At 36.2% G+C, this 13,047-nt stretch overlaps 1 protein-coding gene across 1 annotated transcript in view; it reads right to left on the bottom strand.

The window, feature by feature from the left end:
- The window catches only part of Polr2K (DNA-directed RNA polymerases I, II, and III subunit Rpb12), a 78,762-nt gene extending 76,624 nt beyond the window's left edge, over window positions 1–2,138 (bottom strand). The window contains exon 1 of the mRNA XM_090384315.1: window positions 2,040–2,138. The gene's annotated coding sequence lies outside the window, so the exon portion shown is untranslated. The remainder of the gene's footprint in view (window positions 1–2,039) is intronic.
- Between the last annotated feature and the right edge of the window lie 10,909 nt (window positions 2,139–13,047).

Genomic DNA, 13,047 nt, shown 5'->3' with positions numbered 1-13,047 from the left:
GGTGTTCTTAATTCCATCCTGACAAAACGACATGATAGCTTTTCATTTCACAATTTATTTTTTACCCCTTTAAATATGATCCAGAATATATCTGCATCTTAGCTAGAAATCACTCCACCAACATGCGTTCTGTTTGGCAGCGTGTTTTGCCCCATATGGCAAATGATTTCACTGGTTTTGAATCATAAGTTCAGACAACTGCCGAAGACATTGTGAAGATCGGAGAAGACTTGGAATTCGAAACTTTGGACACTGCCTATGTATGTGACTGCACTGACTCAAATGCAAATGACTTAGATGATGCAACTCTCCTCCTTGAAATTGACGAGCAAACAGCATATGAAGAAGAGGAAAACAATTCTGAAGTGGCACCAAAAGAATTTTCAACAGAAGAATTGGAGAAAGTTTTTTGGGGTTTGATGTGGCCTGCAAGGCAATTACGAATGGAGATCCGATGTTGAACGTAGCATCAAGATACGGAAAATTTTACAAGATGTGGTTTGATGCTACAAAGACAGAGAAAAAGAAGTGAAGACTTTATTATTGAAATACCTAAATAAACAAAGCTTTTTCTTGTCTCATTATGTTACCTTTTCATTTATAAAATTTTAGCAATATTTTTTTATTTCAAATCCTTTTAATTGGCTATCAAGTGCAAATTGTTTATATATTTATTATAAGTTGTTTATAGACTGCATCTCTGGTGTGCATTCAATTAAAACCTATTATAATTATACCTCAAGCAGCATGGTTTCACATAACACAGAACAGTTTCAGTACCAATTATCGATGCTATGTGGGGTATTGCTGTATATACACTCTTAGCACATACATGTAAACGTTAAACACACCACCTGAGTAAGAAAGATCTATTTATTTGTTAAAAGGGAAGGGTGGGTATATTTTTCAAAATGCTTATCACATTTTAATTTTTAGGGTCTATTTTATTTTAGGAGAACTGGCCTCTTAAAAACAAAGGACTAACTTCATTTAATACTAGAAGCAAGGATCCCTTTCGACAAATACAAAATGTGGCAGAAAAACAACCACACAAGGTGCAGGTTTTAAAGTCACGGTTTGAGAACTTTGTGGAGGTAGGTTTTTCATAAAATAATTGAATAATTTTATATAATTCTAATAAGAAATTAAACAACACTGCACCCCATATAAATTTTAAAGGTAAAAAATGGTCGAGTTTATAGAAACCACCTGGACAGAAAAACGACCCTGGAATCCACGTGGATGTCGTTTAAGTCTAGAGGAGGGGCAAGTAATGTGATCATAACTGGTGACATAACGCTGCGCTATTTTTGAAATTCAAGAAATTGTGTGAATTATCAGAAATAAAGTAGTTGTGATGATAATTTGCGCTATTTTTAACCAATTATGCAATAATTATGAAATTGTTCATTGTCGAGTCTAGAAAAACAAAATTGATGCAGGGTAAAAATGCAGGCTGCATAAGAGCTAGTTAAAACCAATGCTGTACAGTTTTATGAATTAAAGAAATTAGGAAAGAACACTAGTTACAAAGAAAACCATACTTTATAAATTATCAGTTTTCTGTTTATACTCCTGGGTGTGACCACCTAAGGTCAGAGAGGAGTTCAGAAGATGAAGAACGTTATACGGTATTTAGTAATCATCACGCGGGATTGAGCTACACAAAGCGTGTGCACTTTTGTACCCTCGCGCTTAATTCTCGGCTGTGGAGGCCGGTTATTTATTTAGAAACGAATTGCATGGATTGGATGCTAATGTAATTAATGAAATGATATCAAGAAACTGTCAAGATTAAGGAGATAACCGTTAGTAATTGTTTACGCGATTTAAAGGTCTAATTACGTCAAACACCGTGTAGTTTATTTGAATTGGCAAACACGCGGAAATTAGAACTTCTGTAACCGATTAGTGCCTATTGTTTAAATTAAAATAAAAACGAAGTAGTTGTGAAAACAACAAGTATTAAAGGTTGAATACGTTATGTTACTTTTATTTAATTAAAAATAATTATTGATAATTATGGAAAAAAAACTTACGGAGCCGGTAGCGTTATCAGCCTCCACGTGCGGAACTGGCAAAAGATAAACTCGAAACCAAGTGTCTGTTCAGTTCTCGTTTGTTAAACTTTTTTTTTTTTTTTTCAGCCTCATATGTTTCATAAATCTTTTGTAAAACTCGAAATCAAATTTTCTTTTGGTTTCGAGTTTATCTTTCGTCAGTTCCGCGATACCACGTGCACGCTGATAACAGCCAGTCGGCTTCATAATTTAGGTAAAATCTTTCCCATAATTTTCAGTAATTATTTTTAATTTTATTATTATTAATTTCCAAAACGCAAAAATGCTTTACATATGGAAATAAAATTACACATATAAGTAATAAAACTAATTATATATGTATATCACGGTAAACTCATTAGTAATTTCTTGCATTCTCCTCAGCTGTGACAGTTGATAACTTTTTTTTTTTTTTTTTATATTGGTTCTTTAATAAAAGGTTCTTTAATATATGAAGTGTTAAAATATTGAAAGTTATGGTGAGTAAAAAATCAAAGTTTAAATAGTTAGTCTTAAAGTTATGAATATGATAGTTTACTGATCTTGTTGAAGAACAACTTATATAGACCATAGATAACAGAATATTATATAGATAACAGATTATAAACAGCAAATTTTATACCTATGGAATCAAATTTAAATATATAGACATTAACGAAGTAATAGCAAATAAGTGAAATAGTGATATAAGATTTAAAATTGAATCAGTTACATTTAAAAAGGGAAAGAAGAAGAGAACTTAAACTGAGTGGGATGTCTTCATGTCCAAAGTTTCAATTTTTATTTATTTTAATTTAGATTTATATTAAAAAAAACCTGATCATGGACCTCTGAACCTGCTGTACTTGATTAATTAAAAATTTAGTACTAGGGTCTGGGAGGCATATTCCAGAATTAGATTAACTGTCATAGTATAGGCAGTTTTTTATTAGATGGATTTTGTTGAAATAAAAAAAAGATCCTGTGTAGTAACCAGATTTCAGTGCCAGAGCTTCAAAAACAGTAGGTTTTTGAAGCCCTGACAGTAATTTTGTCAATATATGTGTTTAAGTTTCCATTAGAGGAGAAAATAATCCTGACATCTTTCGTTTCTTTAATCTTCAATATTATATGATTTCCAATGCAGTCAAATGTTATTTTTTTTTCTTGTAGTCTGAAATAGATATGGAACAGTATTTTTCATGTTAATAGATAAACCATTATATAATACAACCCTGAACCAATCTCTTAGTAGCTTTTCAAATAATCAGCATAGGCACCAGCGAGGTGATCTGATAGAGGTGTATAAAGCCTTGAATGGTTTGAGCATGCTCAATGCTGATGGGATTCTTCCCCTTGCTCAGAATAATCACCTGAGAGGACATAAATTCAAATTGAGGAAAGACGGATAGATGTGCGGAAATTTGCCTTTAGCCAGCGGGTAGTTGGTTGGTGGAACAGACTTCCATTCCTGTTGTGGAAGTTGATAGCCTAAATAAATTTAAGGCTCAACTGGATAGGTATTTCGAACGAATGGAGGGGTGAGATGGGAGTGGTTTTTTTTTGTTTTTTTTTGGCTGATGCTGCATAAGCTTGCTTTCTTGCATCATATGCCTCTACTAATGCTAATGTAAAATTACTTCCTTCAAATATTTCTGTATATCATTTAAAGAAATGCCAAATAGTAGAGGACCTAGAGGAGAACCTTGCACACACCCCTTTGAATAGAAAATAAGGAAGAGTATGTATCACACAAATAACTGTACTTCGTCTATTAGTAAAAAGGTTTTCCATAGAAGATATGCTTTGCCCACCATCCCCATGTAACTTAGCTTGCAACAGATTAGAGAATGAGGAATGGTGTCAAATGCTTTCATAAAATCCAAATATATCATATTCATCTAATTATTTCTATCAAATTGCAGAGGAACAAGATTAGTTACAGTGGCTCCCATGAAGGACAGATCCAATTTTGTTAGTTGTGAATTGTGTGTGTGTGTAATTATATTCTCAATGATCTTATACAACAAACTAGATAGAACAAACTTATCTGCGATCTGTAAGTTTGTCTGTTATTTTGAAAATTGTTGGTGTATTCAGATGTAATAAAAGGTGGCAAGGAAATGCTGTATGAAGTATTTAAATTTTTGGATGTGGTGTACATGTTTGGTAAGAATATACTGAGCTCCTTGGCATAACATGGCCTCAACAATGCCCCCACACACACACTACTCGGACTCCCTCCAATCACTATCTGGAAGATTAGTGGCAGTGAGATTATACACTAGCTGATCCAGAAACCTCCTAACAGGCAACTCTCTAGGAGGCTTCCGGATCAGCTAGTGTATAACCTCAGCTGGGAGGGTTCCAGATCCGGAGAAATGTACGATTGGATCTCGTACATACCATCATAACCTCAAAAGACATTGATCATACTGCATGATGGAAGAGGGCTGGCTGTAACTTTGCTCTGGAGACTAAACATGGGTACTACCACTTCAAGCCTCCATTAAACAAAGTGGTGGTATTGCACCAGTTGATGAGTCATCTACCACCTAGTATTGCACACAGGGGCGGCATTCCTGTGTAGTGTGGGTTCCACATCCAAACTCCTGCTTACATTGGTTTGCACTTGGGTGATCATCTAGAGCCGTGGTGGCGAACCTATGACACGTGGGTCAGATACTGACCCACAAAGGCTTTGTAAGTAACCCACGCGCACATTGTAATATTGGCCTACTTTTTTTTAATTATAATAGAGAGAAAAGATAATCGAAAATATTAAACAATTATAAAATATAAATATGTAATGTCAGATTTATAAGAAAAAAAATAAAAATAAAATATATATATTATATATATTTTTTGCAGGTGTAGCCCTGAACTATGTCTGTGGTTAAAAAAATGAAAACTAACGGTACAAGCTCCAGACTATATCAAACAGAATGGTTTGATAAATATGGTGTGATTGAAAAAAATAAAACAACTCTGTGTGTTATTTGTAACAAAAAAGTCACCTCTCATACATTCAATGTAAAAAGACATTTTGAAAAGTTGCATTCAAATCTCAGCTTCCCAACAGACGAAGAAAGGAGAGAATATTTTTTACAAAAGAAAAAACAATGATTCACAAACAAGTGTTTTAAAAACTTTTTTGACTCCAAAAAATAACATTACAGCTGCTAGTTTTCAAGTAGCCCATTGCATTGCTCGCCATGGGAAACCTCTTTCAGAAGGAGAGTTTGTAAAACAAGCATTTTTAGAATGTAGTGCTACTCTGTTTTCAGATTTTAAAGAAAAAGACTTGATTATAAAGCATATAAATGAGTTACCAATAAGTCGCAATACTATTAAAGATCGAGTAATAGAATTAGAAAGAAATATTTCTTCTCAAATACATAACGACTTAAAGTCTGTAGAAATGTATTCGATTGCTTTAGATGAGAGTACTGATGTTAAATGGTTATACACAACTAGCAGTTTTTGCTCGATATAATGCAGGCAATATAATGAAAGAAGAGTTAATAAAACTAATAACACTGAAAGGAAGGTGTACTGGTCTTGATATTTTTAAAGAATTTGATAATGCATTTAAAAAAATGGAAATTAACCTACAAAAAATTGTTTCTGTAACAACAGACAGTGCTCCCAATATGGTGGGAAAAAACATTGGTTTTATTCAGCAGCTTAAGCAAAATATTAGACATTCTCTGATAGAATTTCATTGTATAATACACCAGCAAGTTCTATGTGCGAAGCAAGGTTTAAAAACATTTTCTAATGTAATACCAGTTGTAATTAAAGTTATTAACTTTATAAACGCAAGAGGTCTTAATAAGCAAGAATTTGCACAATTATTAGAGGAAATTGAGTGCCAATATTCTGGGATTTTGACATACAACAATGTTCGATGGCTCAGTTGCGGCCAAGTTCTTAATTGGTTTGTCATTTTATTAGACGAAATAAAGCTCTTTTTGAATGAAAAAACAATAGTTATGACGAATTTTCAAATATAGATTGGCTAAATGATTTAATGTTCTTATGTGATATCACTCAGCATTCCAATGAACTGAATAAAAAACTTCAGGGACATGGACAAATTGCATTAATGATGTTTGAAAATATAAAAATATTTATGAAAAAACTTGACATCTTTACTAAAGATTTGGAAATGAGCACCATGAAATATTTTCCTCAATTACAAAAACATTTTCAAAACACTAAAGATATTGAAAATATTCTTGACATTCAAGAAAATGCAATTAAAAAATATTTAACCATTTTGCAAGAAATAAAACAAGCTTTCCATGAGAGATATGTTGTTGTTGTTTGTTATTTGGTTTTTAGGAGCATTAGCAACTAAGGTCATATTGCTCCGGGATATGCGGTGGTCATTCCCTGACCTTTCCGCATCCTCCGTATTTGGTGGTGACGGGCTCGAACCCTGGTCTAATCAAGAAGCGTGTACTACGCACTGCTGTTCCTTCCCATCTGGCTACGGAGGCGCCTCATGAGAGATATAATCAATTTAAAAGTTTGGAAAATACATTTCGCTTTATTTTATGTCTACATAAAGCAGAGTATGATACAATGCAGCTAAACAATTTTATGTGGCTAGGTAGGTATCACTAACTTAGAAATGGAATTAATTGAATTACAAAGCAACATAGTGTGGAAAAATAAATTTGAAAACTTGATTTTCGAAGTAGAAGGAAAAATTTCAGAAAGTAATGCAGATAGGCCTAATGAAGATCCCACACTAAAATTTGAAAATATTATATTAAACGCATGGTATTCTTTACCGAACAATTTTATATGTATGAGGAAACTGGCTAATGCTCTTCTCACAATGTTCGGGTCCACATATTCATGTGAAAAATTGTTTTCCTCAATGAATTTTGTTAAATCTTCCAACAGGAATAAACTTGGAAATGAATTGACTGCAAAATGTATTAAAGTAATGAACACGAAGTATGTACCTAATATTAAGAAACTGTCTGAAAGTAAGCAACAACAAATTTCGCATTAAATATACTTTTATCAACTTTATTACACATACTGTATCTGTAATTATATTAATTATTAATGAAGAATATTTCAAAATAAAAGTGTTTTCTTTTATTCCTTGCTCATTTAAATACTTTGTGCAGAGGCAATACTGGTCATGATGTCACCTGGTGCGGTACAAGGTATCAAATCAAGCTTCGATATTTACTTTTTTTTTAGCTCTTCACTTGCAAAAGTTAAAGTTATAAATCAAAAAGGAAACTAAAACCTTTTTTTGGATTATTTCAAAAGTGAGAACCAAAAAGATTCAACTGTCAACTTTATCTCTTAACAAAATGTTAAGAGATAGAGAGAAAATGTTTGATGTTTCCAAATAATTGGCACCCTTTTTAGCCCCCTTTCTAATTGAGGCCACTAACTTATGACTACGAGCTAGTATTTAAAAAAGAAATAAAAATAATTGACCCACTCTTCAAAAAGGTTCGCCATCACTGATCTAGAGTGTGCTAATTGCCCTTTTTATAAGACTTGCACATGGGGGTTATATTCAGGGTTACTAATAGTGTCACCATTGTGAAGGTGCAAGCAGAGGATTTGGTTGTCACAGACTAACTAGACTTTACCGAAATTATGTCCACTTGACTTGTGTGTCACACAAATATCAGTTCTATCAGCATTTTAGTCTACCAGGTAACATGCCCAGCTTGACAGAATGTCTGTGACAGCCTCAATGATCTTGAATGTCAGAAAACAGTCAGGTCTCAGAAAGTGCTATCGAAATATCGTTAAATGGGTCAAAAACTGCTTACTTGGGGATGGATACACAGATTAATAGATTGACAAAGCCGCAGGCAGAGGAGAAAGAGATTCTTGCACTCCATTTGGAATGAGCCTGGAAACCAAGGTGTTGGGGATTTTAAGAACTAGTGGGACTCATCATGGAACAATTCAATACATGGGCTGTGTTCGGGTAACTAAGAGTAAGACCAGGTGCATGTATGCTTGCATGGGCACCCAATGCTAGGAGTATAGTAAATAAATTTGATGAATTTGAAGTGCTGGTCAAGACATCCAAGGTGAATATTGTTGGGATATCAGAGATGAAATGTCATACAGATATAAGGAATTCGAATTTGGGGAGTACAATGTGTATGGAAAGATCATCTATGTATGTATCTGTTTTCGGTGGATCCTAGACACAAGACCAATACCATTCAAAATAACTGTGATGCAATAGCACTCTGCCAAATGGCCTGAGTATGTTCTTTTAGTGTGTGTATATAAAGTGAAAGTGCATGGCTATGTTGTTTCAGGCCTCTTCGCCACCAGAGAGTGACCGCCATCTTGCCATTTGCCTCCCGGCACCCATCCTTAGGCATGCTGAGCTGGGCCGTAGTCTACTATCTAGTGCAATAAAAGCACTGGAGATGCATCTATTGGACAGACAGGATGGGAAGGGAGGAGAGTTTATGCTGATAGTTAGGAACACACAAAATCTGAGGCAGTACATCCAGTTGGCATGGGTCAGTTTCATGTGACAGAAGCACTGGGAAAAGCAGTAGGTGTGTGTTATAGGCCTAATGACTCTGATGAGTATAATGAACAACTGTACAGAGAAATAGTGGGCCAGAAAATCAGAATGCCTTATAATGGGGGATTTTAACTTCTCAGATATTGACTGAAACTTGTGGATTGATCACTCGCACATTAGCAAGACTTTGTGTATTTATTGGATGATGCTGTTTTATACAGCAGCACGTTCGAAGGTGAACTAGAGGGAGTAGTACTCTTGAACTGATTATCAGCAGTGATTATTAATGCGTTAAGAATCTGCAAATAAAGGAACCACTTGGTGGCAGTGATCACAGTGTATTGATGTGGAATTTACTTAAAGATGTATTTAAAGATTGTGCAGTCAGATATGAAGTTTTCTGAGCAGTGCAGAAAGACTGCCAGAGCAAGTTGTGGGGTCTTGTCAATGATATACGGGAATTTTTGTAGCACATATAAGTACTCCATACTGGTCTGCGGGAGGCCTCATTTTACAAAACGTGTAGAGCTGCTGGAACGAGTACAGAGAAGGGTAGCCAGATTTGTGAGGGTAAAAAAGAGGTGCTCTTACTGAGAAAGGCTTAAATTCTGGAAATTGTAATATCTGAAGACTAGGCACCCAGAAGGTGTATAAGGTCTTGAATGATTTGAGGAGGTTCAGTGCTGATGGGTTTTTGCTAAGATTGTGCAGTTGAGGAGGCATAAAATTAAATTGAGGAAAGACAGTTGCAGAATACATGTGTGGATATTTCTCTTTAGCCAGTGAGTGGTTGATTGCCGGAACAAACATCCACTGTGGAAATTGAAAGCTGAAATAGATATAAGGAAGAACTGGACAAACTTTTGGAGTGAATGGATAGGTGAAATAGGAAGGTTTTTTTTTTTTTTTTTGTGATTCTGTATAAGCTTACTATCTTGCATCATATGCCACTGCTAATGATAATGTTAAAAAGTGCTCAGATGTTGACAGGAGAGACTGCCTCTACAGGGATGGGATACACATAATCAAAAGGATGCAAGAATATTTGCTGGTTCTATTGAGGAATTGTTAGTTGGGTTGGAAAACTGCTAGCTTGAGGTGATTCACAGACTAAAAGATTAATAGTAGCTTCAGGCAGAGTGAAAGCAATTCTTGCACTGCTTCTATTGGAATGAGCAGCAGCCTGGAAATCAAGTTGCTGGTGATTTCCAGGACTGCTGAGAGTCATCATGGAACAAGTAAATACATGGGCTGTGTTAGGATAACTAAGAGTAAGAACAGATGCATGTATACTTGTATGTACACCAATTCTAGAAGTTCAGTAAATAAATTTGATGAATTTAAAGTGCTGGTGAAGACATCAAAGGCAGATATTATTGGGATATCAGAGACGTTTCACACAGATGTAAGGAATGCAGAATATGAATTTGGGGAGTACAATGTGTACTGACAGGATAGGAAGGGAGGATGGGTTATGCTATTAGTTAAGAAACACAATATTTAAGGCAGCGAATCCAGTTGAAATAGATGGAGAGTGCAATGTTGGGTCACTTTGGTGTGACATAAACAGTGGGACAGCAAAAATAATGGCAGGAGTGTGTTATAGGCCTAATAACTGATGAGTATAACAAACTACTGTACACAGAAATAGTGGGCCAGTAAATCAGATTGTCTAATAATGGGAGATTTTAACTTCCCAGATATAGACTGGAACTTATGGGTTGATCACTTTCATCCTAGTCAGACTTTTGGGGATTCTTTGGGTGATTGTTTTTTACAGCAGCATGTTTGAGAGGCAACAAGAGGGAATAATACTGTTATTGTCTGATTATAGGCAGTGATTATTCATGCATTAAGAATCTGCAGATAAAGGAACTACTTGGTGGGAGTGATCACCGTGTAGTGATGTGGGATTTACTTAAAGATGAAACTAACATCAGCAGTAAATGGAAGGGTTTTTGCTTTTGTAAAGGTGACTACAGTGGTCTCTGACAGTTTTTAAATTCTATATGGTGGTACCAACAGAAAATTTTAAATGAGAAGCATTCAAGAAATTAATCTTCAAAACTACTAGGCTTTTCATGCCAACTAAGAAATGTTGTTCAAGGTTTAGGCTTCAATGGATGTCAGATGAACTAATGAGACTCGTGGCAGAGAAGAAAAATGCATGAGATGCATATAAAATATCAGGTGACAGAAGCTTATGGTAGTAGATATAAGCTAGTTTGGAATCAAGTTGCAATGGAGGCTAGACAGGCAAAGGCAGATTATGAGAAATATTTGGCAAAGGTTGCAAAGAAAAGCAGCAAACACTTCTTTACTTATGTAAACTCTAGAAGGAAGGGGATGAATCAGATTGGTCCCCTTGATATTGATGATGATCCTGCTTGGGTAACTGATAAACTGAATGAGTACAGTCAGTCCTCGTAGAGCACGATAGTTGCATTCCTAGAAACCCTCGTGCGATATAAACAACAGGCCCTATGGGAAAAATAGGGTTAGGTGCCGACCACCCAAGATTGAACACACATTTGTAACCAAAACAGCACCATACACAATAAATGATCATAATAAAATACTTACCTATTTTATTGCAACTATTACGTAATAAAATATTGCTAATGCTTTTGCTTCTATCGTAAGCGAACTTGTTTTTTGTTTGATTTTCTATCCAAGCAGATGACAGCCCTTCCATCTCTTCCAATTCGTTGTGTCTTAATCTAATGGATTTTAATTACACTTTGAGTTGTTCCTGCTATGAAAGTTGTTTTAATTTCCCTTAGCCATAATTATGAGAGCTTCCTTGGACTCAGGGGAAGTACCCATGGACTGGAGATGTGCAAATGTGACCCCAATTCACAAAGGAGGATCAAAGGGCGACACAACTAATTATAGACCTGTTAGTTTAACTTCTGTTCCTGGAAAATTAATGGAGGCACTGGTTAAAGAAGCACTGCAGGATCATCTAGACAAGACTTCAGTTATAGCTCAGACACAGCATGGTTTTGTTAAGGGGAGGTCTTGCCTGACCAATTTGATTGGATACTATGATGCAGTCACAAAGTAACTGTATGCAGGGAATAACTTTGATATTATATACTTGGATCTTTGAAAGGCTTTTGATACTGTTGCACATGGAAGACTACTGCACAAATTGGAGCAGTGTGGCATTGGAGGCAAATTGCTGCTATGGATAAAGGGGTGGTTGAGGGGGAGAAGACAGAAAGTGGTAATCAATGGACACTGTTCATCGTGGATTAATGTTATTAGTGGAGTCCCTCAAGGTTCAGTATTGGGTCCATTATTGTTTTCTGTATTTATAAATGATACTGATGATGGTATATCAAGCTTAATGTCCAGGTTTGCAGACGATACGAAGGTTGGCAGGGTTGTCAAGGACACTACTGACACTATGCTACTGCAACAGGATCCGGAAAGGTTGAACAGATGGGCTGAGAGGTGGCAAATGAAGTTTAACATTGACAAATGTAAAGTACTACATATGGGAAACAGCAACCCCCAGAGCAACGTATCAACTCTGTGGTACTACACTGACAGTGGTAGAGAATGAAAGGGACCTGGGGGTGGTTGTGCAGGCAGATATGAAGTTTTCTGAGCAGTGCAGACGGGCTGCAAGAGTAGCCCATGGTGTATTGTCGATGATATATAAGAATCTTTCTAGTAGGGATAAAGGAGGTGATTATTCCCTTGTATAAGGCAATGGTCAGGCCACACCTAGGGTACTGTATACAGGTCTGGAGGCCTCATTTCAAGAAGGATGTAGAGCTGCTGGAACAAGTACAGAGAAGGGCAACAAGATTAGTGAATGGAACAAAGGGGTGCTCTTACAAAGAAAGGCTTAAGTTTTGCAAATTACAGTGTCTGGAGACTAGGCACCAGCGAGGTGATCTGATAGAGGTGTATAAAGCCTTGAATGGTTTGAGCATGCTCAATGCTGATGGGATTCTTCCTCTTGCTCAGAATAATCACCTGAGAGGGCATAAATTCAAATTGAGGAAAGACGGATGTAGGATAGACGTGAGGAAATTTTCCTTTAGCCAGCGGGTGGTTGGTTGGTGGAACAGACTTCCATCCCTTGTCGTGGAAGTTGATAGCCTAAGTAAGTTTAAGGCTCAGCTGGACAGGTATTTCGAACGAATGGAGGGATGAAGTGGAAGTTTTTTTTTTTTTGGTTGATGCTGCATAAGTTTGCTTTCTTGCATCATATGCCTCTACTAATGCTAATACTTGCCCACACATTTATTGTGAAGCAATGTTGTGCCGCATGGAGGCGCAACGTGCGGGTTGTCGTGAGCCCACACATGAGCATTGTGCTGATTGAAGAAGCCTTCCCGAGTGAAATAAGCCTCATCCGTGAACAAAACATAGGCTGGAAAATTCGAGTCTTGAATACTTTCTAGGAGAAACCACTGCTCAAAAGCCACACGTGCAGGATGGTCTTGGGGGGGG

This window comes from Mastigoproctus giganteus, chromosome 11 (genome assembly GCF_048544385.1).
Source record: "Mastigoproctus giganteus isolate SK-2022 chromosome 11, ASM4854438v1, whole genome shotgun sequence".
NCBI classification, from domain to species: domain Eukaryota; kingdom Metazoa; phylum Arthropoda; class Arachnida; order Uropygi; family Thelyphonidae; genus Mastigoproctus; species Mastigoproctus giganteus.
Note: the sequence above shows the minus strand (reverse complement) of the source record. Positions and strands in the feature narration are given on the sequence as shown.